Genomic DNA, 25,670 nt, shown 5'->3' on the forward strand with positions numbered 1-25,670 from the left:
CATAAATTTCGTTTAAAAATGTTTAGTTCAGTTGTGATCAAGTGTAGGCTACGTTATCGGCTCCAGGTGTGGGTTTTTCATGCTTTTTTCTTTTTTGTAATATGACTAATAATCACTTTTGGGTGAGTATATTAGAGCGCTAAAATTTCATTTGCAAAAAGTACAGTTCAAGATGTTTTACTTATTCTTTATTGCACCCTACTCCACTTGTGGTACAAAGGCATATTAAGATTGTGCGGATATATGCAATGATCGGAAGGTCTTAAAAATACACCCAGAATAACTTTCTGTATCACTTTCTGAACGATTTAAGCTTACTTGTTCGTCTGTCCCACCTATTTTTCATGTTCAATGTACAGCAGAGGCAGTTTTTGCAACATTTTGATGAATTTTGCTACAGGGAATTGCTTTGGCCCAAGGAGGAAGGCTATTGAAAATGGTTCAGATCGGACCACTTTATCGATCACTTCTCATTCCACGCCTCATTTTGAAATTCATTGCATCTGTACCCATGTAGGATGCTTAATGCCGTGTCGTGATTACAGCGCTTTACCTGCTTATTCTCAACGCGTACGCACTGAAGAGGAGAATCCTTGCGCTTTAAACATTTATTTTTTCACGCTTATCTATTCCGCAGATAAACGACAAATCTAATGCATTTTTGGAGTTGTTTACCATCGTAGTTGCTTAACACTTGGATTTCATTTGTTTTCTAAATATTCATTGCCCACACTTAAGAAAAACAGTCTGTCGTTTGTGTACTTAAGCAAGAAAAGTTTTGTACGAAGTTCCCCTTCCTTGTGAATAAGTAGCAACTAGTTGATGGCTCTCGTTGACAATTGCTTACAACAAAAAAATTAAACTAATTTTGCAACAAATCTCTAGTGCCCGTGATTTCGAATTTTAGTACACAAATATTACAACATATGTTGTTACTTAAGGGCACGTCAGTCATAGGAGTTATGACCACGTTCAGATTTGATTTATGACCATCGATTGGAAAAATTTTTTTCTTTTTTAGCTGCATCACGTAAGGATTATTTCCCTGATACGTGCAGACCCGATGACGGTCAGAAAGAGTCATGAGGGAAGAGATAGGTGAATTGGTGGCCCCAGCCTGTGTGCCGCTTGTGTCCAATTGGTAATTGTTATGCCCTTACCGAGAATTAATCTACTACTAAACTAAACACTTGAGAGCACTTGCGATACGAATATGTGAACACTGACTTGATAGGCGCGATTCGAACTTACTTGCCGCTCATGCGTATTGGTAATAAAGCAGGAAGAAAAAAAAGTTAATGGCATTTTTCAGCAGCTGAGTCGCATACAAATAATTTTTTGCTATCGAGTGCCGAAGAGAGTAAGTGAAAATTAAAAAAAAAAACTTAAAAACTTATTAAAGAGTTTATTACACCCTCACGAATAAATGCGAACGAAAAGTTTGTTTTTTCTTTTTGCTTGGTATTGTCAACCTCTTGTTTGTACGGGACCACATTTTCTTTTTTTGACAACAGGTTAAAAGGTTTCAATTATACGTAAGAAATCAAAATAATTAATAAGGAAATTTAGACGCTTTCAATTTTGTTTTTTTCTTCCCCATGTTCTTTATCAACCCCTAAATTTGATTGCATATTTTTGAAAATAGACTTGAAAATGGGGAATAAGTTTTTATAATTGATAACTCGAATTCTAAAATTATTTCATTTCTTCATCTAATAGTAAATTGTAATAATTTCCTTAAGACACCCTGTCAACTCTGTCAATTCTTACCTCTACATCCGTCAAATATATGTATGTTTTCTAAGGATAAATGAACTAAGGGATAATCGACCTCATATTTGTGAAGACCCCTATGTCACGTGTAATTTTTATCGACGGAAAGAAGGAGATTTAAAGGACAGATTGTGCGTTTCCTTGTAAATCTTTGCAACGGAAATTTATTGCTTTTAATAATAAAAAACAAAAACTTACAGTCAAACGGAAGAACATAATCAGAGAACATAAGAAAACAAATAATTATCTTTGCAAGCTACCAATTGGCTCCAAAAAATTTTGGAGCATTTTTTATTATTTTAATTTTTATGTATATTTTTTTAAAATTTTTATTGTTTTAGCTTTTATTTATTATTTTAATTTTTATTTATTTATATATAAGTAGAAGTTGTTTCCAATTAATTTTGCCGCAGGTTAGATATTATGATCATACTGGACGTATGACCCGCTATACTCAAGCAAACTGTATTGGTTTTGCGTTACTGACAGCGTCGCCCAGGCGCCTTAGCCGAACCAACTGAGAAGTAGTAACTAGGGGGACATAAACCATCCTTTACTATACCGATCGGTTTGAAGACAGGCAGAAAAGCTTAGATCGATTCAGAAATTAATAAATAAATAATAAAAGTTAACAGTCGGTCATTTCTTATACCAACTTGAGATTTGAACCCACGACCATTGAGAGTTGCTAGTCGAGACTGTTGTCTACTCGGCCACTCGGGCGGATTGGCATTAAAATTATTATTAGTTATCATCACTAAGCATTCACGATGAAAATGGATGCGATAAGTTTTCATTCTCTTTACACCCTTATAATATAACAGATATGCGCACACATTGCATTGTGCATGCAATAAGCGCATCCGAGCATTGCCATGCAATCTTCGATTCAGATGAATGTGGGAAAAGCTAACTATAGCAACAGTGAAGTAGTCTCACTTGGGACATTGCTATACCATGCGCTTGTCTGCTTTAAATATCAAAAATCCGCTTATACGTGTCACTTGCATACTTCGACATATATCCATACACTTTTAATTAATTAGTATATTGAAACCATACTAATTTTCAATATTGAATTTTTTGTAAAATCTGATAATGCCAAACTGAACATTTTCAGGTATTTCGAAGCGCACTACAAACCGTTCAACGAGATTATTGTGATTTTTGACGACGAATCTTTGGTGAAATCTTTATAATGATACTATGGAAACAAGCGTAAACAAAGTCTTTAAATACAAAGAAGCAAAAACCTTTATATGATTCTGTTTCATCGCACATATATAAAAAAAAGTTTATATAAATGTCATCATTATCTTGAAAATCATGCCGCTAAGCTTAGACACTTAATTTATCGTGACTTTAATGTGGCGAAGTGGATTCTTGCTACAAATTACTGTTTTGAAAGTCTTTTAATAATATTTATGTCGAACACTGCAGGTAGCATAATTGCCGATGATAAGCAAAATAATGCAAGTCTAATTCAAAATAAACTCAATCGCAGAACAGAGAATTCTGGCATTGTCAATAACTTTTTTAATATCACTTACTGACGTGTGTAGAAAATTTGTAGTGCGATAAAGCTCGCAACACATCATCATATGTAATTGAGTCATTGAGAATGCATATCGCTTGGCTTTACTATGAAGGAGAACGGGGTCCATGGTGGACACTTTACCTGAATTGCACGTTTTAATCGCATTTGTCATTGGCAAACGAAAGTAAAATCCATTGTCTGGCCAAAATGAAAACAGGTCGGGATGAACGATTTCCTTCTAATGCGAACAAGTACAAAGCGCTCCCCTACGAGGAGTTCATCCCGACTTTGTCTGTCCTATGTCACGATCCCTTTTGCAGGCTATTCTCCTCTTCTCTTCTTTTGCCCGCTTTCTATCATTTTCAAGTTTTCATAGAAATCAGACCAACCAACGTTCGCGCTGTTCGCGGGGGTACCCCTTGCGACTAATCTAAAAAATGATTCAGTTTTTCCAAATTGATTTCAATAATGAATAAATTCAATTTTTACAAACTATATCACATAGTAAGACAAAAAAAGCTGACGAAATATTTAAATAGATTTCCTTTCAAAATTTGACTTGGACGTTTTTCGCAAGCACCATTCAAAAATCTTCAAAGTCAACGAACATTCTTAGAGCAACATTGTGAATTTTACGTAACTTCTGCATATCCCTGCATGATTTCAACTTTATTTAATGACATTTGCATGGACTTACTTGTGTTTCTATTTAAGTTCATTTATTGTTGATCTCCAACTGTTTTATTAGAAGTCTGGTTCGTTTGCACTACACTGTAGTGCTAATAAAGTTATCCAAGATACCGAAATGTAATTAACTTTCTTTCAGTTGTTGTTACTGTATTATATAAATTTTGCTATAGCATGCATAAGAATGGACACACGTTGTGGCATCATAGAAAGAAGCCTTTAAACATTTTTTAAAGAATTTTTACAGATATTTAGCCTATGAGGGGAATATTGTAAGAAAAGTGAAAAATTTGAAAATTCATTAATAATTTCATAAACAACAAAGTGTTTTGTATCATCACAGCTTCTTAAATAAGAATTATGGTCACTTCAAAATATTTCGCATAATACGCAAAAACACAAATACAATATAACTCATGTTAGATATGCAAAACAGTCAATAAAAGTCTACTAAATCCTAATTAGTTGCCTACGTTCCATAAAAAGTCAATAAAATGCATTTTGCGTTTAGACTTCTGAAGTTTGATTTTGCAACATTTTCAACTTTTATGTGTACTTTTAAAGAACAGAACAACTACTAATTTATTCATATTATAATGTAAAATGCTCTTTACGATTTTGTATAAAATGTACTGCAAAATGTATTGCAAAAAATATCGCAATACTACATGTCCTTCATTATAGACTACGAGAATTTAATTTAATTTTTCAGTCGTTTTTTCCCGCAAGATGAAGTTGGTGGGCATAATGGATTCCATCACAGCCCAATACAATTTTTATACCCATTACCGAAGGATAAAGATGACACATTCAGCTTTGTAGTGTGTCAAAGGCCCTATAAAGTATATAAATTCTTGGCCACTTTCAAATTCGAAATGCACCTAAGCATGTCGATTCATTCAGGTGTGCATCTGTCCGTCTGCACAACTGTATAGTAAATGTCGTAGAGATTTGTCCGTCCATAAAAATAGAGATTTCGCTTAAAAACTTTAAAATGACGCAAACTTTTGCAAGAACACACATACAACGCCCCCACGTCTATATAACAAAAAACTGTGAACACCTTTGTGCGTACAGCACACTTTTATGTTAAAAATAGAAAAAACAACCGCGCCCACGCAATATTATAGAATATGAATATTTAGTTCTCGCGGTCAAGACCGAACATAGTTTTCTTACTTGTTTAACTTATTATTTTTTTACTCTATTATGCTGTCAGATGTCCTGAGTTGCACGCACAGGATTAAATGGATTATATAATGCAATCTTTGAACACTTCTACTTGATATCTTTTCATTCATGCAACCGAAAAACAAGCTGAATAAACGGCAACTTCTTAAAAGATGCTCTTTGTATTAAAAATCCCCTTTTCCGCAGATGGGTGAGAGAGATCGAGATCAATTCATTCCAATCTTCATAGATATTTCGTAAAATATGACACTCTTTTACATACATATATCGGCTTGGAGAACAGATAGAAAAGCATTTTTGGCGGGTTGCGTCTGTAGATTCCATTTATGACTGTTTTGTGTGTTTATAGATCTCAATTGCGCAAATTCCTAGAAAATCATTGCACGAATTTTGGTAAAGTTGTTTGAAGAAAAAGAACTAAATTTTACTAAAGTTATATATCGCCATTAAGTGCATTTAAGCATATTGTGGCATTAAGCATGTTACAATATTGAATGCGTACGTTAAGCCTCTTACGTAACCCATTACATAATTAATTATACATATATTAAGTCAGAAGTTTTTTCAAGTTTTAAAAGTCAATCATAAATCATGCAAAACATTAAGGAAAAGATTTCAGAGTTATTTAGAAGACATCAAACACTCAACTAAAGTAATTAACGTCAACAGAGAAAGAAGGAATATAACGTAAACGCCATTAAGATCTCACTTCAATTTTTTCCTCATTTTCAAAGTTTTTGCTTTAAAATGAAATAAAAGAAAAAAAAAGTTTCTTTTTTTTCTTTTCTTTTTTTTTTTAATGAAGAATGGTTTAAGTAAAGTCTGAAGTATTTAATAATTAATTATATAATAAGTCTTGGAAACGCGTAAAAATAAAGCAAACGATTGGAATAAAAATAAGTAAATCGTTGCATTTAAAAACAATTTATTACCTTTTTACCAAATAAACAGAAAAATAAAACGCATAAAAATCGTGTATAGCTTCATAAAAATTTAAATGTTTTACAAAAAAGAACCGAACGTGACCTGATGCCAGATTATATCCCATGTTCATTGGCGAAATACACCGATGAATTGCTAAATAAAGAAAATCAACTAAAAAATCAGAAAAGAAAGATGAAAATCCCTGTCGAAAATCATGAAAATTCCAAGTGAACTCCAAACAACTGAGAATCTTCATCATGTTTGCTTGCCATCAATTTTAAGTTTGTTTTCTATTTGTACAGGCGTGAAACCTGAAACCAACTGAAACCTGACTGGAGAATTGAATTTATCACAAGAACGCCTTTCAAGTAGGGCTTTTGGATAGTGACGGATTAGCTGACGCGTTATTATTGGTTGCCGCAGGATTTCGAGTTCAAGATTTTATTTATAAAGTCCTGCATGCGCGATCGTCATATGTGTGCATATATATGTATATGTTCATAAAACATATGTCCATTACAAGAAGTTGCTTTACTTAAAATAATGTGGAGTAAGAATACCGTTATAGCCTGAATACATTCGGGGCTAACTGCATCAGCTACATTTTCATCCTCTACAATATTGGATAGGCGGGGCTATTTTTTCCCCTTTTGCAGAAGTTACGCAGAAATTTTTATTGTATTTCTTTTAGAGGTTATGAGTAATGTCCAGAGAACTTAAAAGTCAGAGAGATACTTAGTTCACGTGGTACTGCACTGCATATCCTTCGACCGTCACTTTCGACCATTTTCAATACCAACCCATGTGTAAGAACTTTTAATATTGAGCGGGAAATTTGATATTCACGGTCAAGAGAGTTTTACATGGGAAGATGAATGAACGAACATGCTTCCGTCGATTCAGAATTTAATACTGTGCAAGGATATACTGCATATAATCTATGGGATTTTTAAAACTTTGTTTTGCGTTGCCAAAGTTTTGACAAAATGAATATACTTCCTCCCCTTGGAAGAGGTCTATAAAAAATAATTTTTTTTTTTAAATATTTACACGAAAATACGGATTTTGTTATCTTTCTTTCTTTATATATTTGTTTGCTTTAAGTTGCAGCTAAATTATTTGATCGAACAAACGAAAGCTTAGTAAGAAAGTTAATTTCACTTAGGAGAGTGTTTTTGATAACTACCGTTTCGAGCTAATACCGCTACTGTGCTACTCTGGGATATTCCACACAGCTAGGGACATGGAATCAACTTTTAACATAAGGGCTTTATTGTGTGTACATATTTGTAAGCCTGGAATTAACGAATTAATGCTAATTATTCTTTAACGTTTTAAAATGGGTTCCGTAGCCGGGTTGCAGCCCAATAGCTTCTATGATCTCATATTCATATCCACGATTGTCGACGCATTACACTGACTTTAAGACTTGGCTCGAAACTTTAGACTTTCTACCGCCTACGAGCCTTTCAACAACCGTCTTGAGATAGATACACACAGACGTTCCCATGGATACATGGATAAGGCTAAATCAATTTTTCTAGCTTAGCTCAGATAGCTTATGGCGAATCTTTGTAAATTTTACGTGCCTTCCAAACGAAAGGCAAATTTAATATAATTCTTTATTTTGGTGGTGGGTATAAAAATATTCTTGAAAGTTTTTTTATTTATATATGTTAAATTTATGTTGTAAGCATTAGCGGTAATAACAGCTACAAAAGATTAGTTTGCTGAATGCTTTTTCTCATTTGTTTGTTTATGTTGTTTACTCTATTTTGCCACAAAGTGCAGTTGGTTGTTTTGTATTGGTATATATATGTATGGGATTTTTAAATATATATGTACACAAAAGAAGATCAAAGAGTTATCACTGTAATGATGCAACATCAGAGGCACGAAATTTTTCCATTAATCAAATATTTACTAAAAAGTAGCTCTTCTTATTTTGGCATATGCTCAAGATTGTTGCAAAGTTGAGAACAAATTTTTCTTTTTTTTATTTTATTTTGTAAACATATTTTAACGAAACTCAAGAAAAGAAAAATTATGAGCTAATCAATCAAAATAGATTGCTGGCTGAACTTATACTTAATTTGTAGATAATTATACATTGAACAATAGAACAATATAATTGATCTGTCCCTCTTCACTTCACCAAGTTAGTCAATTATTTCACAGCGTTAATATGTATATCACATTTTGTAAAAGTAAAGTCAACTATATATTTATTATATTGTTATGAATTACGCTTTTTACAAGATACAGCCCGTATCACTACATAGCGGATATTTTATTCAAGAGAAATACACTTCAAAGTTCTTTGATTTGCAATTATATTCCTTAACAGTAGGATCATTTATTTACAATTTATTTTAGCGGTACTCTCAGCTCAAATGTTCTTGCCGGACTAATTCTCCCTTCCACAAATATTCCGTTTATATACATTTTTACAAGCATGTTACTATACCTAAATTTATGGTTTTATTTCTAATCCCAGCCAGCTTTTCCTCTAATGTATGACGCGCCTGCGAATCCTTTGGTTTTTCCTTCTTTAGCAAATTTATTATTAGGGAAAATTACTTATCCATTATTACTAACCAGTATGATTTGTATAACAGAGATGAGAAAGAAAAACTGCGAATTTTGAGTCTTCTTTCGGCTAAAAGCTATTATCAACTTCTAATAGTCCAAATGAGCGAATTGAAAGTTTGACTTAATATGACATAGAACAAGGTGTTTTTATATTATAAATTATCGAGACAGAAACAATATTTGGCATGTTTTATAAAAAAATTCTCTGTTAGCAAAAAGGCAGAAAAGAACCCAACTCTCAAAACAGATCTACATGATCCAAATTCCCTGAAATTAATTTTTACGTTGCATTGCTAGCAGGCACCAATTTTCATCACGAAATATTCACCGTTAGACTTTTTTGGCATGTAAGGGTTTATTATTTCATCAAAATCCTTGTATGCGGTGATATCCAAAAAGTAAGACTACTTGATCCGAATTTGACACAGTTAAGTTTTATATATATTTGCTCTTAAGAAACAGTTTTCATCGTAAGATATCAAAAATTGGACACATTTGCTTTAAAGAAGTTTATTTTTTGTTGGATTCCTCATTTGACATAGAATCTGGATAATAGACCTAGGTGGTCCAAACTCGGTAAGAATAATGTTCATGTAAAATTATTAGTATAAATGAATTTTCCTTAAGAATTATCGAAAAGTAGGCGCTTTTATCATATAAAGATCCGGCTTCCATAAAGCGGTTACACGGCAGAGGGTTCAAAAAATGTACCCATCCGATCTAAATCTTTTACACCGGAATAGAATATTCATATACTATGACTTGGACATTTTTGTCCCGCAAAATTGAAAATTAAAATGTTTTTTGGAAACAGGTCGAAAAATTTTCAAATAGCATTCCCCCTAGGAGCAAAATACGTCAGTGTATTCAATTCCATCAAATTAATTTAAAAATTACGGCCTGTAGATTGAACACAAAGAACAACACGGATATATGGACGGATAACCGGATATTAACACAAAAAAAGACTTGGATCTATCCCAAGTACTTGTAGGTGATACATAGGTCCGCATAAATTAAAAAATTTGTAAATCTTTTACCACCAGTGGTTTAGGATATAAAAATTGACTGCAGTTCCGATAACAATTTATGTATGATATATCAAAGCATCTACTCCCTATTTCTGTATCTGTCTTTCACCTCTTTCCGCCTCCTCGCCCTTTTATATGTATAGGACAAACATTCTCGTGGGTGGTTGGTTATACGAAAAAAAAAGTTGAATAAAATTTCTTTAAGATTGCGATTTGATTTATACGTTTGGAATTTCCTCAAGCAAGATTAAGGGCCCAGGTTTCTTCTATTTCTGCTCTCGATAGTAAACGCATTTTCATAACACATTTTAGCTTTGTGTCTTAATTTTTACAACTCTTTCTTAGAGGAACAGAAAAAAGTGACTTTGATTAAAAATCTTAAATTAATCAGAGTTCATATGTATTGTGTTGTTGTTGTTGTTGTTGTTATTTGCTTCTGAACAACTTTATATCGCCTATTCTTTATGTAACAGAGTGTTACCATTTAAAAAACCAAATAAAAAACATTACGTCTGCGAGAGTTTGCTAACAAAACAAAGTAATGAAAAAACCTATTTTTTCGATTACAATTCAAGATATTTAACTGTGTATACAAAACTTATGTTAAAATTTGGCAGTACGAGTTTATTGAAGATTTTTATCGGAAACGTAAGTCACAAACACATTTGCACAATTTTACCCTTGTGGACTGTAACTGTAAGAAAAACTTGCTATTGACTTACTATTATTGTCCGTAAAAGTTGATAAATTGAAACTTGTTGAGAAGAGTTTTATCAACGCATAAAGAGATAAGCAATGTTGGGAGGTAGACGTAAAGGAAAAGAAGAACGGAAAATTGAATTTACGAAGATATTACGTATTTACGTATGTATTCGTATTAAACTTCATATCAGTTGTAGGCTCTAACTCGCAAAACAAAAATTCAGCTGCTTATAAAATCTTTTAGGAAAAGAGAATTGATGCAAGTCTAAATTATTTTTAATAATAGCATTTGGAAGATCTTGATTGGAAGGCATACTTTACATTTTTCTTTTCTTCTTCTTTTTTTCCATTTAAGTGAAAAAAAAAATTGAATTTCCTCTTAGTTTTCAATTTTTTCGCTTCATTTTTTTACCTAAAACGCTATGAACATTTGTAGCGCACCGTGGATATCCATCTCCTATCGTTATCGCGTTTAAGACTTATTTAACATTGAACTTACGTTTTTTAATTATTTCATTTCAATTGTCACATTTCCAAAATTTGTTGTTTAAAATGTTTATCCTTTTCATAAAATATGTATTATTATATGTATATAGTGATGCGAGTCACAGTCACTCGCATTAGTCGGTAAGCAAATTCGATTTTGGGACAGAGGGAACCCAATTAACAACAAAATTTATGACAAAGGCGCGTTAAGGAACTTTGTGTGCTTATCCGTCCATCTGTCCTTTTTTTTACTTTTGTGTTCAATCTAAAGATCGTAGTTTTTCAGATGTTTGGATGAAATTTGGTACACTGACGTGTTGATCATTTAATGGGCTGCGATCAACTACGATGTTTTTTCTTGTTTTTGCATAAAAGGTAAAAAGATAATAACGGTCCGTCATTAAATACTTATTCTATCATCTTACAATTATTTATATAAAGAACTTAAGATGATTCAGAAAATGGTTCTTGATCTACCATAAGTCATCCTGGGTGTTGCACACGTCCGCACAAAGTTAATAGAATTAATGTTATAATTGTTTCAATGATTCCCATAAGTGACTGCGAGTGACTTTCTGGTATGATTAGTTATAAAAATATGACGCCTTGTAGCTTCCATTAGTTTTTTCCTCATATTAATTCTTATTTCCCATAGAAATCTAACACATTTCGAAGCATGCCATTAGCTTTGTGCTAAGTTTTCCCTGCGGTCGATAAGTTGATATAAAATTTTGGATTAATAATTTTTATATGTTAAAACTTATATGATACCAAAAGAAATCGTAAAAGTTTTACTCGATTTTTTCTGTTATCACACATCACCAAGGCAATTTCATCTCCCCGTTTCAATTTTTTGGTTCGTGACAACAATGGATTTGAGTAAACGAGATGAAAGAATTAAATCATAGCATATTCTTGCCTGTTAAGGTCTACGGTGCGTTTATTACAAATTTAATTACAAAAATGCTGCACTCTCCCGCTCAACAAGGGATACAGAAATACTTAATAAATTCTTTGTGCAGTAACAATGCCCCAAAAATTCGTTTCAATATCATTTAAAACAACGCAATTTGACAAGTTGAAGCGATGACACGTGTTTAACATAAACAATCATTTAATTGTTATGAAAGGCTTGTGCCTACACTCTTCGACCAGAACAATTTTCAGCAAAAAAAAAAAAAATCAAATTAGCAAAGTTTAGCCATATGAAAAGAACAAAAGGTATACGCAGTACTTGAATATATTAAATATCTTGAAGTTATAATCATAACTTAATTTGTTTTCTAACCCTTTTCTATTTTCTTTACATTTATACGAGTGTAAAAATGCTTGAATGGCTGTTATACTGATTGTGTTTGCAGAGAGTTAGAAAACATTGTTACTGTCACTAGCGATAACTCCCACTAACGTTCACTTATTCTACGTATGGAAACACGTTTACAAAGGAAAGCAAGGAAAAGATATAATCGCAAGCAAACACACATCTGGACATATTTAAAAAGTAAAAGAAATCAAATAATCAATATTTTCATTTGCTCTCAATCGAAAGCCTATTACCTGAAGCAAATTGTAAGTATACTACATGGGCGAAAGCGAGTAGATGCTTAGTTTCATAGGAACCCTTTCATGCGAGGGATTTTAAAACTCGAGTCAACGTGGTGTCGATTTGTCAAGAACTTATTATTTGTTCTTTTTTACTTATCTCTGTCAAGAAATAGTCCAAATTGGCTTTGGTGACCTTTTAAATGCTTCAAGAGGCATTAAAATGGCAAGGAATCTCAAAAATGAAGCTATGCGCTTCAAAGGCACCGTTCAAAAGTTATATACCAATTGGCCACTCTGAACGAATCTCCATCATAAAGTTTTTAAAAATTCAACTTTACTTTCATATCATGGTCGATTTATTACAAAAGCTCTTACATGGTTTCTACCGATTCAAATTTTTCACATTTATTTTGCAAGCCAGAACACTGTGTTCGGCTTTTCCTCGAGAATTATTAAAAAATGATGTTTTTTCAAATTCGCTAATGTATGTGGAGTGCCAAATATAAGTGGAGCATCCTTCATCTTTGAACAAAAAAGCACAGAATATTTGAAAAATTTCATCCTGACATTAGACAGACTTACTTTAATTGATTTGGGAATTGCTTTTGAATCGATCAGTATAATAAATGGAAACGGCCGATTTTTTCTCTTTTCGAAGAATATGTGTGTCCGTTGCAGCTTATAAGTAATGGGCCAAATCGAGGGGTTCTCAGTTTATTTTGCACTGTGGGCGCACCTTTTTGCCCACCTGGCTCACTTTTAATACCAAGAACGATATCTTGCCAAATTTGACGTAGAGAGATGAATTTCTGCGATCAGTAGAATGTTTACCACAGAAATTGCACTGACCGGCAGGCAAATGGATGGACATGCGTAAATAAGCGTTAGAATCTAATGATGATCAAAACTATACATACTTTATGTGATCTCAGAAGCTTCCTTCGTTTTTCGCCAAAAATCAAAATTGAATTTTTCTCGATTCAATCTTGAGCAAAAGATATAAGACGGACAGACGGACAAAGGGATACAAAGTGTTTTATCGGCACATTAAAAGGTGGATCTGTCTCAAGTCTTTCTGGGTGGTACATACGTGCGCACCTAATAAACTTTCGTGCCACTAATATTGCAGGGTATAACAAAGAGGGACTAAAAAAACTGAATTAATTCATTATTTTGCCATTTTTTTGCGTTTTGCTTGTCCAGGTTTGAGTAACTTGGAGCAAGTACAAGCCCGCTCAGAATACGCCGGATTGCCATAACTCATCCACAATAAATAATGACGATACATTGAGGTATCTGGCTGGGCTATGCGAAACTTTTGCTTAATAAATTAATTGGTGAAAGCAATTATTAGGGCCATCACATAGTTCTGTTGGTAAATGGCGTTAACCGTTTTTGCTAAGGAAAATGCTGTAAGTCTTGAAAATTAGACCAACAGAAAAAAGAATGTAGATCAGTTGTTAGATCTATGCGGATTATTGATAACGAGTCGCAGTGCATCATAAAATACTCCATACAATCCTTCAGTAGTACATATGACTGATGATATGATGATATGATATAACTCCTTATATAGGAACCGATCAAATAAGTAGTCCGATGCGTACCATTTTTCTGGTGTCTCCTTGGGCCAAAGCACCTCAGTATACCAAATTTCATCGCAATATCTTAAAAACTGCGGTCTATAAGTGCAAACCCAAGGGAACAACACGGCCGCTGACAATTGCACTGCACCTAACGACTGCGTTCCACCTAGAAATTTCTTTTTCAATTTAGGACGACGACGACATGAATAAACTCCTCATCCTTCGGTAATCGGTATAAAAATAACTTTACATTCATGCAATTTAACCATTAAAATTAATAAGAAAATGCGATACATATTTGCCATTCATTCAGAATCCAAGTGTTGTCTTTTTGAGTTATTACTTATTGTGGCAAATAGCATAAGTACATATATGTACAAATTCATGGAAGAGGGAAAAAAACTACTTGTGCATAATCATGCTATTAAGCTGCTCTAACAATTTTTGCGACATTTTCATACTAATAATGCAAAGTTATGTGCAATTTTAAATGTTCGCCGTTCGCTTCTATGAATCATGTCAAGAGTAGCTCAAAGCGTTGAAAGCACTTAAACTTAATAAATTAATAATAAGTTATTCAAAACTTGTGTAATTTAGAGAGAACGAATATTACACACAAGTGGCTCATGTATATGATTCTATCGGTTAATATTTACGTATGCATGTGAATTTATGCAATAAAACATTCATAGTAAAGCTTTATTATTTATAAGCTTGACATTTTTTTTTTTTTTTTTTTTGTGCTATTAACCTAACTAATGGATGACTTTAAAAAACAAGTTTTCTTTTTTATCTTTTCAGATTAATTTCGAACACGATCGCATACGAAATTAATGGCATTTTTGTGGTTTTGTGTATATTTCACATAAAATGCTCCTTTTTTCAAACTAGCTTGCAATCATTTTTCGATATATGATAAAACTTTTCCGAAATCACGCCTTATTTTAAACTCGTGTATTTTCCATTTGGCAGTGCAAGGGCTAAGTAGGATTGGGTAGCATTAGTCAGCAGTAAGCAGGAGTAGTTTATCTTTAATTATATGACACAGATGACGAATGACTAGTTTGGCTCATCTCAATTGAAAGCATCTGTTTACAACTACAACTAGAACAAGCGTTTACAAAGCTTCTTTTGTTCTATCTCTCATTCTCTCTCTCCATCTCTTTTGATTAATGCTCTTTATTTTTATTTGTGTACGCTACACTTGTAGTACGAGAGTATATCGAGTGTATATAAAGTTTGTGCGGATGCGTGTAACACATGTCTTGTCTGTCAGTGGTATGTTGTTATATTCATCCTCGAGGCTGCAATTTATGAGACTTTTTGATGAAATTTGGAATACTAGCGTCTTTCGGCCCAAGGACGTACGCTATTGAAAATGGGAATTAGGATCGGATGATCATTCCATCACTTTCCGCATAACGTCTTGTTTTGAAAAGTCGATAGAGGAAGCCCAGTGGGGTAGTTTAGAGTACTTAATAGTAGACTGTGCCCCACTATAGAGTTTTCACTTGCTTAAACTTGGAAAGATTTAACTTTAAATTTTATGATTTTATCAATTTTATAAAAAAAAAATTCAATTCTCTCTCTCTCGGCATTGAAGAATGGGATCTTTTAAATAAAAATCTCCATTTGTTAAAACTTGAATAAAAACTTTAGAATTAAGATTTATCCTCTTGGTAACAAAGACACAATAGTTAAATTTCAAATAACTTTTTCAGCAAATAACAAAACAAAAAAAATAATTTTTTTTTAGCAATTTATATGAAAAACCACACAAAAAAGTGTACATAAATCATTCGTAAAATGTAGTGAGCAAAAAAAGAAAAAAAAAAAAAACACTAAAGATTTCATTTATTTATTATATGTAATTCTGATACCATATTGTTAGCCATTGTTCTATATAATGTAAATTTTTTATGTTTGTACACAAATTTTACATTTCATTATTTGTAAAATTGCACTTTTGCTTGCACATGAAAATATATCTCATATATGCCAACTAGCATTTGCTAAAGGAAAACCCTTTCATTTTCAGTATTTGGTTTATGTTATCGTACATTGTTTTCTATTAAATGGAACAATGCATTTACTCAGAGATAGTTGGAAGGCGTATTTGGTATCAAAAACCAAAAATAAACTGCAAAGAATATGTGCCTGACATCGTTTTGAGAAATAAATAAATATTTGTTCCCATTCCGACGAATTTTGAGTACTCACCATTTAAACGTAGAAGTATAAACTTGAAATTTAACGTCTGCATCTGCATTGATGGCTTATTAGATGAAATTGAATGGTTTATAGGGTACACTTTCCCTCCGATTGCAGGTGCCGCCACAACTTGCAAAGCCAACCCTGCAATTAAAAGAACCTGGGTATGATCCATACCTACGCCTTTGGAAAAGGCGAGGCTTCTTTACATCTTTACTTATTTCACAACAAGTACTCTCCAAAAGGCAGTAAGGTCTCGCATGCTCGTTCAACCGAGGCATTCGCATTGCTGTCGTATTTACGTAGGTATACCTAGAAAAGTTCTACTAAGCATTTGTGTACACAACTCGACCTTCACATGCTGGTTCGATTGAAAAATTCGCGACACTATCGATTCGCTCAGATATGTCAAGATTCGTAGTCTTAAGAATACGGAACTTATGAGAGAGTGTGCCCCACGACTTCGGCGTTAGCCTGCAATGCATCAGAATCGGCTCTAAGCATGTCACTATTGTGCATATTCTTGCATTCGGATTGTCCATATTTCCTGGACTGCCATCCAATTTATTCTTTTTAGATTTTAATGTACCAGCAGTAGATATCAACCCGATATAGTCAGCCATCAACCTACACCACCACTTCTTTCCCACCCACACTTCCCCCTTCACTGAACCAATAGCACACGTACTGATTAGTTAAACCTCGAACCTCCATAGTAGCTGAATTCTTAGCAGACGACTGTCAACTGTCGCTATGACTTCTCCAAGATTATGTTCCTGTCTCCAGGATTAAAGGAAATATGAAAAGGAGAAAAGAGTTCATTAATTTCGAGTTTCATACATAATTTTAGTAAGGAAGGACTCGGAAACAAGTAAAAGGTTAGGTAGGCCGTTTAATAAACAATTATGCTACGTTGTTCTTAGTTTTATTTTCGTTCTGAAATACCAAAAATCCCGCCTTTGCTGTCATGCGAAGACGTACATGAACAGACTTTCCCTACCTTCAGCAAAGTGCATTTTTTTGTTAAGTAACTGATTATTAAACCTTGCGCTACTTGTTTTCAATAGGTATGTTTTGCGACGGGTATAAAAGCATTTTTCATTACTACGCTATCACTTAGCTTATGACCGAAATATACATTAAACACGATTTTTTTTGCTATAATAATACGTTTTGAGCAAAAAAGTTTTAATGATCTCCATGAGAGTAACGGTGTTATAAAATTATGTGTGTAATGAAAACTTAAAAAGTATTGGAAAGGTCGTCCTGCAAAAGGGAGAATTTAAAAATTTATTTCGCTTTCTTGTGGTCTGGAAAAATCTCTACCCAGCGTAAGAGCAGCTGCGTTCAAAATTGCTGCTGAATAATTGAATCATATAAACAATTGATATTTACAGACATGTTGTAAATTATTGTTTATATATGCAACTATTACACCATAGCCTATGGGTAAATAATTGTTGTCATTATAAATTATTTTTCTTTGATTTATTAATTGAATATTCATCATATATCAATTGAATGAATTCGTATTACTATTGCTGCAATCGTATCATTCGTAAGCATAGGCAGACGTAAGCTGAGTCACCTTAATTTGGCTGATTTTTTTGATTGAGCTAAAGTGAGATCGACATCATTGAGTAGGGTACAAATGGATTAGCGCACGGTCAGTGCAATATTGTATTGTTCAGTAAATTGCAATTATCCCAAGATTAAGTTCGCACCACTTCATCATAATTTTTAAATTTTCAGATTCTAAAACGAATTTATGTACACTTCTTAGAGAGAATTTATTTACCTTTCCTAGATGACCTTTGATTACAATGAAATTATTTACATTAACTTTTACTTTTAAGATTTCAATCCTTCTTCTCGATGTTTTAGTTCGACCTAACCCTTTTAAGGAGAAGTCACCAATACGGCATTTCATTCCGATATTTTTGTTAATGCTTTCGCATATTGAATTTTCTGCGAGTTATTTTTAATACTCTCGCGTATCGCTGGCTGCATAAGGTGCCTCTGCGCTGCTTACAACATTTTACGCCGACGCAACTTTCTTAGAAATTGTCCCTAATCCTAATCCCTAGAAAATTCCTAATTTTCAGTGAGAATTATTTTACAAAATGTGTGCTTTTCCTAACGAGGCACAATCATATCAGTGTTGTAAGTTTTCTATTAGCTTTATACTAAATCTATGAGCTGAACCACAAGAATAAATTTTCATATTAAGCGATACTTTTATTCAAGATAATCACGGGGGAAGAATTGTAACGGTAAGAAGAAAGACCGAAAAGAACTTCAACTCGATCAGTTCCAGATACTCTTTATTAACTTAATTGAACCCTTTTTGTACCCTACTCCACTTGTGGTACAAAAGTGTAGTAAGTTTGTGTAGATGCATGCAATATATAGAAAGACTTCAGGCAGACCTAAGTGTTATTACACCGATCAATTTAGAATCATTTTCTTAATTAATCTAAGCTTGTCTGTCCGTCTGTTTGCCTTGTGTTTTCGTCTGCAACGAACAGGCCACAATTTCTGAGATATTTTAAACAAATCTGATGCATCAACGTGTTTTAATTCAAGGACGGATGCCGCTGAAAGCGGCTCGGATCGGACCATTCTTTCAACCACTTCCCATATATCGATTTATATTAAGGAGTTGTTGTATAACTGTAGAGCGATGTAGGCCCAAGCCCTCTATAGTATTTTTACTTGTTAGGATTATCTTCCAGTTAGGCATTTCTGATCATTTCGCAAATACAATACAACGATTCCAATTAAATTTCAATATATAAAACAATTTTTTATAGTAAGAGCTTTAAATGGCTGGGTTTTCTAGCTTATATTGCAGGGTGCAGGGAAAAAAATTTAGTTTTTAGTTGCTCGTGTTACTGAAGCAGAACTTTCCATTTTACTTTTTTCAATAAGTAAATATTTCTCGTGTCTCAATTACAAGTTATAAACAAGTAGAAAAACAAGAACAAATTTTTATATGGTTCTCTCTTTTGATTTTCATAACTTTGTGTTTTTAGCAAACGAAAGGATTATGAATTTTTAAGAGGGAAGAAAGAACGTATTTTGTCAGTAGAAATACCCTTCTCCTCGTCTCTCTTTATTCTACTAAGTGAAAGCATTGAATCATTGAAGCGTAATCATGTGGAAGTATTGTTTAATGGACAGCTTAATATGCTATTCTCTTATTGTGATTTGTGCTCGTTTATGTCTACATTGCAGAAGTAAACTATTCTACTCGTTTTATAAACAATACTCAAGTAAACGTTAACTGTGTTAACTTTTGTTGGAAAGTTTCTTTCCGAGTTATAAAGGATTGACAATGACTCTCGAACATACTGTACAACACTCTTACAAGGACGTCTATTTGAGCTTCTGTTTAGATAAAATACATTTCATATTATCAGCTGCATGTAATCAAACCTTAGAAACCTCATCTTCTCATCTTTTTTACGTAAAGTCTGTCTATTTTTGTGTTATTTAAGTTTCAAGGTATTTTATGTAGAAATACATTCCGTATGTGTGTGAAGTATAACTGACACAAATAGGCTTCATTTAGCTAATAAACCTAGTTAGCATAATACTATGATATGACATTTAATTAATGAAAATTTAAGGGAAATTTTAGAAAAATTCAATAATGCAATGTTGATACAGGATGATCTTAGTCTTTCATGAGTCATTTAGAAGCAGGAAAATGTCCACTATTGAGTACTTTGTCGAAGCTAAGTCAGTGCATAGCTGGCAAATGTTGCCAACCATTATTCTATAGGGGAAACGTATTTACATAGAACTCTACCAAGTAAATGCATATAATTACGGATTACTCACGACGCATTGGGCCTCTTGCAAAGGTTTTAGTGGTATTTATACTTTAAATTCTATATCAATCTTTTCACATCGTTGCGAATCAACCCCTCCTTAATAAGGCTGCCTTGCCGATGTTGTATTTAAACTAGCTTTCACATGTAATGCTTCATGTAAGTAACAGCCTAACAGGGTACTTATTATCGGTTTCCTTTTCTATTATATGACCAATCACTCAGGGGAAAGAGATAGGGAAAGCGGGCTCAGTTTAGTGGGTGTCGGACCAAATCGGTAAGTCTTATGTGTTTATCGACTAAGCACTCACTATAATTACTCTATCTTGGTGGTCACGATTCTCACCTGGTCGGCTGCTCATTCGAATGGCAAGCTTTTGCTAATCAACCCACTCCTGAGTACGATCCGCATCGTCTGCGAGAGGCGAATATGCCTTTGTGCTATGCAGGTGCATATATGCGTTTTTTTCTTCCTCTTATTTTTTGTTTTTATAACATAAAGATTTTTGATTTAGGTGAATTTTGTTTCTTTTGAAATTTTACATTGGCGTAAGATTAATGCTAAGATTTTCCTATTCATTCACAGCGCGTGTTGTTTGCTTGGCGGCCGATATTCATATGTAAAATTAATTAATAAATAAAAATCCGTTTGACGACTTCTACATAAACCAGATATGAAATATGTTCGACAAATAAGAAAAATGTCAGCCTCGGACTTGCACAACTATTTAATTCGTCCACATAAAGCTGCCATTGGTATACACTTTTGTACTTTCCCCCAAACATTGAGAGCGTGCTCGTAACCTAAGCGGTCGCGTCAATTTAACGCATTCATTTCCGAAGGGTCTAAAACCTATGGACGTCTTGAAAATACCCAGCAAATGAAATGTTTAAGTTTATTAAAACGACCGGATTAATCCTCTAGTCTATCCTTTAAAAAGGAAAAGGTCAGTAGTTTTATAATTGACAGTGACCTTTAATCGTAGAGTTTAATAATAATAATATGTTTTTTTTTTTTTTAAATATGCCAAAGGTTACAATATACATTTGTTTAGCGAATAAATTTTCTCTCGCATCGTACTGAAAAACAATGTTCCTTTTTTTTTTGGGTTTTAAAAGCTGGAAACATTTTGCATTATATTAAAATACTTCCAATCTTTTATCTCTTGTCGAATCGTACATTTTCTTAGTGTTTGTTAAGCAGAATGTGTCACCAACTACTTACTAATAATATTTTTATGTTATGTGCAAAGAATAGAACACATTCGTTATGAGTAAAAAGCTGTTGCAACCGATTATTTTAATAAAAAAAAACGTATATATAAAAGAGAAGAGAAAAGAGAGAAAAAGGTCAACTAAAGTTCCAGTGTACTTTACGAAAAAATTAATTAAGTAAGAAAAATACCAGAAAAAGTTAACCATAAAGGAGAACATGAAATTAAATTTTCGTCATGCATGCTGCAAAGCTATTAAAGTAGTTCGTATTTCAAACTGTACAGCTTAAGAGATGATTACTTCAACTTTCAAAGAAATGAGTCAAGTTCTTTAAACGAAAATCTTATGTATTTTGTCGAACAAATATTGCAATTAAATGTTTTTACAAGCTTCTTTTCCTCCTTTCTTCTCGTAAAGTTTAAAAAGTTTTTTTTTTTAATTTTTTATTTTTATGATTTAAAAACTCTGGATTTTTATTACTGCGTAGTATATATTTTCTTCTAAATTGGTTTGTATTACTTTCCTGAATAAATAAATAAATAAATTTTATCCGCCTAAGTGGCCGTCTAGTTAAACGGTTTCGATTGACAATTCAATGGTCGCGGATTCAAAGCACAAGTTCGTTGGAATTTCCAATCAAGACTATAAGTCTTACATACTAGTGCTTTATGACGTGTCTTATTACTTAAAGAGCATAGCTAAGAATACCTAAGTTGAAGGATAAGGGGAATGATCGATTACAACAGATTGCTTAGCGTTGCGCACATAACAGAAGCAAACACAAAAGTATTGATTATACAGCATAAGAATATTTTTCGTTCGGTAGGACTAATGTTCTGTTTGGTCATGTGAAATTCCTCTTGACTCAGTCGAATCCATGATTGAAGAAGAAATGTTTTGCGTAATTGCGAATATTTGAAAAATGAAATACTTCAAGATCGCCAAGAGACTTCATTTTTAGTATCTCAGCCAGCGTAACAAGTTAATATTCGTGAAAAATATTCTAAAGGGTCCACTCGATGCGAAATAGCTTATCTCAGAATTAGGGGGCTCGATGTTACGCAATTATGAACTTCGAATCGAACGATTCGAAATTTAAATATTAACTGCTACTAACCAATGGAAATTTTAAGAGAAACAATGTCTTTCAAAAATCTCTGATAATTAATGAAGAAACGCGACAGTTTGATAGTGATAGTGGTGGGATCTGTCAATTGGCCCTACTTTTTGTAGATAATAGTCATAAATTTAAACTGCTAGAAAGATTCATCGAACATATTGAAAAGTGTATCATTAAAATTTAATCTCCACACAAACAATGAATGAAATGTCTTAGGTGTTAAAAATCTGATACAGCTTCGTTGCCAACTCATTGCAAATCTACTACTGCGAAAGGATGCACAAAAAAAGAAAACAATCGCTCGCAGTTATTTGCCTCCGCAAACAGTTTCATTATTGAATTTCATTTTGTATACAAGCAGAAGAGAAATTAAACTCGTAATTGTACGACGAGCAATAAATTAATTTCTTGTTCAACATTCAACAGTCAAGTATAACGATGCAATTGCCTTAAAATAACAAAAAAAAAAAAAAAGAAAGGAAACAAAAATATATATAATAAAATATATGGAGAAGACATGCTCTGTTTATACTGTAGACGAGAGACTGAGCCACTACGGTAGACTGTGTAATATATTGCGGTCATTAATGATGCTATCATTGATTAAATCTCTTTTTCTTCCCGGCGGTCATGTAAATACTCATTTTGATAATTCATTAAAAGAAAAAAAAAGTCCAAGGTTGGTGTGGGTAATGCCTGCTTCATGCGCCTTTGTCTTCCTGTATCCCTCTCTCTCTCTCTCTCTCTCTCTCTCTCTCTTTAAATTCTAGACTTAATCTGAATGAATTATTGTTAAAATTTATCTTATCTCTCTGCGTCCAATTACTAAAAGTAGTCACTTGTTAAAATCTCATTTACTGATTACCAGGTGAACAATAATTTTATGACCGTGACACCTTAATACCAATGAACGTCCAAGCAGGAACTTTCGTTAAGAGACATTTAGTTTACGAGGTTACAATTCTAAAAATTATAAAATGAAAGCGAAAAGTTTTATTTATTCGTTTAGTACATGTGTGTATCGTGCTTTGTATAATAAAATTGTCTGTCTGTTTGCGCTATAAAAGAATGTTGACGCGATTGTGATGTTGAACATTTAACACGAACGTACACAATTAATACACTATTTTGTAACTTTGCTTAAACTAAGTTATAGTTGCCTATCTGGACAATCACATAGGCTATATGTAGCCGGTATTTTATGCTTATCAAAGCTTATGTAATTTCTAAAGTGTCAAGAACGAAGGAACCAATGAAGCAAATGTAGTCTGGAAATTGTTGTCTTAATTGAACGCTATGCACTTCACCTATATGCTAAGATAAAACTTAACTAGATACGCGCTCGCAATGATTATCAAGATAATAATACTTCACTCAATAAGTACGGAGGATAACATACATGTGTAGGATCGTCATTGATGAATTCATACGATTTTCAAGTAGTGCAAACATCAAAATAATGAAAAAATCCAAATTACATGTGTAACAGTTGTACCGTGTAAACTAATGGTGAGAATGTGATGAAATTTTGACGCAATCCGTTCGAAGGTTCGTACTGTCAATACTACTATATTGATCGACGTATTATTTACATGTGACTGGCATATCTTATCCCTCAGTTGTAAATTTAGAGTTTTAAAAACACTTTGTTGACAGCTGTGATAAGGGGCAGGATGAGGCTTTTCGTTAGCAGCCAGGAGCTTTGCTCGCCGACATATTGGTTTATGATTGCATTCATAAGACAGTTATGGTTGCATTATCGAATTGACCGCTTCAGCAGCAGCAGCATATGCTGCCTTATCAGTTGGAAATTCACATATATAAATATCAGATTTTATGCGAGTTTCAGGTTGTCCTTTTGCCCAGCTCGCCCGCACCCCTGTATACAGATTGGAAATACTATTCGTGCCTCTCAATCCCATTCTATTTTAATGGTTTATTAAAACAACAAGTTGTTAACGTGCGTTGCATTGTGAGCAAAAAAGAATATTTTGCATTTCAGTTTAGCCGATCTTTTAATAAGCTCTACGAGCTATATTTCGAAAGGTAGAAGCGTTCTTTTTGCGACCAAATACGGCAACATGTACGTTTCGTTCTTGTTGTTCTTAAATACGCTTTAAAACAACACCGATACATAGCAGCAATGGCAACAATTAAAACACTGCTGCATTATTGAATGGAAACCGCAGACGCCTGTGAATTCCTGATAAAAAGATATACGTACATAACCCTAAACAATAGTTGCATACATTCATATGCAACGAGAGTAAGCCGTGTGTAATAAAATCCATTTGGACAAAAACGCCCAAGCAAAGAATACAAGCAAAGAGAATAATTTATTTTTGGTAAGAGACAAAGACGAACGGTTCGCTTTGATATCAAAACATATGAATACATGTCCCCACAGCTCTTCAAAGAACCACCAAAATTATGGGTCCATTGAAAGTAAAATTGAATGAACACAAATCGAAGGAACAATCGGACACAGAACGAAAAAGAGTTCAAAGTTATATATCCAGCGTGATAAGGTGATTAGTACGAAATACAAATGCAAATAAGTTCAAAAGTAATGTTAGTAAACTTTGTCAAAACGAACCTGCCCATGTCATGAATATATTTAAAAATTCTATTTTAAAATTCGTACTTTAAACGCACGTACAAATGTGTGCTCGTGTGCCCAAGAATGGTAATTGTTGTAATTCAAATAGTTGTTTATAAAAAATGGAAGTGTAAAAATGATTTATAGGCCATTGTAGACTTGTTCTACCGCCATCATAACAGCTTGCGACTGTCTTTATTCCATAGTGTTTCTGCCCTTGTATTCAATTTGAAATACTTTGAAATAATACTCGTAATAAAACTCTTCAATATCAATATCAATTTCATGATAGAACAGCGTTACTCAGTGACGAAAACCGAAATGAAGCAAGTTCAAGCGAATTCCATGAGATTTCACACATTCAATTAAATGCAAAGTTATTTAGCATCTCTTCAAAATGTATGACGACTGACTTAGTGAAGTCAAATAATTGATACCTATGGGTTTCTGGTATGATCCATGAGCCGAAAGGTAGGATATCGAAAAAAAGAAAACTTAAATTGAGAAGAAAAAAATTGTTTAAGAAGAATACAACTTTTATACCTAAATATGAAAGGATAATGAATTCCTTTTTGGCATTTCACAGCAAGGTCTTGAGTAAACTATTCCTTGGGGAATCAATCTTCAAATTGGTA

Source organism: Glossina fuscipes, unplaced genomic scaffold (genome assembly GCF_014805625.2).
Source record: "Glossina fuscipes isolate IAEA_lab_2018 unplaced genomic scaffold, Yale_Gfus_2 26, whole genome shotgun sequence".
Lineage (NCBI taxonomy): Eukaryota > Metazoa > Arthropoda > Insecta > Diptera > Glossinidae > Glossina > Glossina fuscipes.